The sequence below is a fragment of the Sminthopsis crassicaudata genome, chromosome 1 (assembly GCF_048593235.1).
Source record: "Sminthopsis crassicaudata isolate SCR6 chromosome 1, ASM4859323v1, whole genome shotgun sequence".
Classification (NCBI taxonomy): Eukaryota; Metazoa; Chordata; class Mammalia; order Dasyuromorphia; family Dasyuridae; genus Sminthopsis; species Sminthopsis crassicaudata.
In genome coordinates this window covers 139,781,435-139,783,840 of record NC_133617.1, presented here as the reverse complement: position 1 = coordinate 139,783,840, position 2,406 = coordinate 139,781,435, and positions in this window count along the sequence as shown.

Below are 2,406 nucleotides of genomic sequence, written 5' to 3'. Positions count from 1 at the left end.
TATTTTTATTGAACAAAAAGCTGAAGAAAAAGAATGTAAGTAAATATTAAATTTCAATTAAAGATTAGTGAAAATAAAGATATAATTTATTTTCTCATCCAAGTTCACAACCCCCTGAAATCTACACATGCATCCCTAGAGTCTGTGGATCTCCAGTTAAGAACCCCTTTATTATACCCTACACCATGATGTCTGGCACCCAGAAGGTACTTAATAAATGTACACTGATTGATTGATCCCAGTCAGTAAGATTAAAAGGAGGTTTTTGGGATATGGTGAATCCTTCCTCTAGGCTTCTTTCCTTAGGAAATATTCCACAAGAGAAAAATGTTTTTAAATAAAAAGAAATTTTTCATTTCTAGGTTAAATAAATCACTGCCCAATACATTTGAATTTTTAGATTAAATCAACTACACAAGTATGCAACTATAGCATGAGAAGAACATAGCTAGATGGCTATTCTGAGTGTAACAGAAAGGATCCTAATCCTCAGAGCATATATAGGATGCTCTGATGGATACCAACATACAAAGAAGGGGCTAGGGGTGATGACATATAATGGAAAGGTTCTGCCCCTCAAAGAAGGCCTGATTCAACTCTAAAAATCTGTTACTCAGGAAAAAAGAATTTTTGCTTTTAGCAGCCTCTCTACTAGTCAGGAGTCATATCTCTTTTGGCATTCACATCATACAAAACATTCTACACTTAGATAGAAGTCTAGTTACAGTATGAAAAGGATTTGTGAGTTTCAGTCCTTTCAAAGTTCTATATGAATTCTCATGAGACCCCTAAGTTAAGGTTTTATTCAAACTATAATTCTGATGCTTAGAAAAGCAGTTATTATTAAATTTTGTGGCTTCATAATTTATTTTTATTCAGCAATTTTGCATGTTAAATTAGTTTTAATCTGAGTTCAAACCATTTCAAAAGATGGATTTAGATAAAAGCTTAATAACTCCAACTGTGTGAGGAAATTCATTATGAAAGAACTTTTAAGCCAAGAGAGAGACAAACTTAGTTCTATGTTTAAGTCCATAATCCTCTTCTCTCATACCATTAACCTCTCCTCTTAATAACATCTGGTCATCTACTGCAGAAAAGTAAAGGTGAGCTTTTTTGCTCATTTTTTTTCATTTACTCCTTCCACAGTGGGATGGAAAGCTCATCTTTATTAAACAGGAAGCTGAAGGTTATCACAGTGCCCTGTTTCTCTTGGAGAAATAATTTCATTAGTTCAGTTTTCTTGGGATGCAACCCAAAGATAAAAGGGTTTTAACACCAAAAGCTGACTTTAAAAATACAAAGGTCTTATGCTCACATTGATATAGTTAACCCATATCCATTCCCTGCTCCCCCAATCTATTCCCCTTCCTACAACAAGAAGCTAGATCTGGAGAGTATGACGGTCCCTTTGCACATTGCCAAGTTGCCATTTTCACCACAATGAAAACATTTCTCTTCCCTTGTCAACATTGGTGTCATTTCAGTTCAACAAGGATTTATTAAGTGTCCAATTTGTGCAATGGGTAGCTAGATGGTACAGTGGATAGAGTAATAGGTGTAGAGGTCAGAAAGATCCGAGTTTAAATGTGGCTTCAGACACTTACTAGTTATGAGCCCTCTTGGAAAGTCACTTAATCCTGTTTGCCTCGTTTCCTCATCTGTAAAATTAATAAATAGTGAAATGTCAAACCACTCTATTAATCTTTGCTAAGAGACAGATATAACTAAAAAACAACTAAACAACAAACTATTCAAGGAAGTATTTGTCTTTGCAGAAAGTTTAACATAATTCTTGTTCTCAAGTAGCTTATGAGTGTGTGTGTGTGTGTGTGTGTGTGTGTGTGTGTGTGTGTGTGTGAGAGAGAGAGAGAGAGAGAGACAGAGACAGAGAGAGACAGAGACAGAGAGAGAGACGAGACAGAGAGACAGAGAGAGACCAGAGAGACAGAGAGAGAGAGAGAGAGAGAGGAAACAGAGAGAGAGAGAGAGACAGAGACGGGGGTGGGGAGAGAGAAAGTGAGAGAGAGAGAGAGGAGAGAGAGAGAGAGAGAGAGGAGAGAGAGAAGAGAGAGAGAAGAGAGAGAGAGAGACGACTCAGAGAGCCAGAGACAGGAGAGAGAGAGAGAGAGGAGAGAGACTCAGAGACAGACAGAAGAGAGAGAGAGAGAGAGAATGATGAGAGAGAGAGAGAGAGACTCAGAGACAGACAGAGAGAGAGAGAGAGAGAGAGACTCAGAGACGAGAGAGGAGAGAGAGAGAGATGAGAGAGAGAGAGAGAGAGAGAAGAGAGAGAGGGAGAGAGAGAGATGAGAGAGAGAGGGAGGAGAGAGGAGAGAGAGAGAGAGGAGAGAGAGAGAGAGAGACTCAGAGACAGAGAGATGAGAGAGAGAGAGAGAGAGAGAG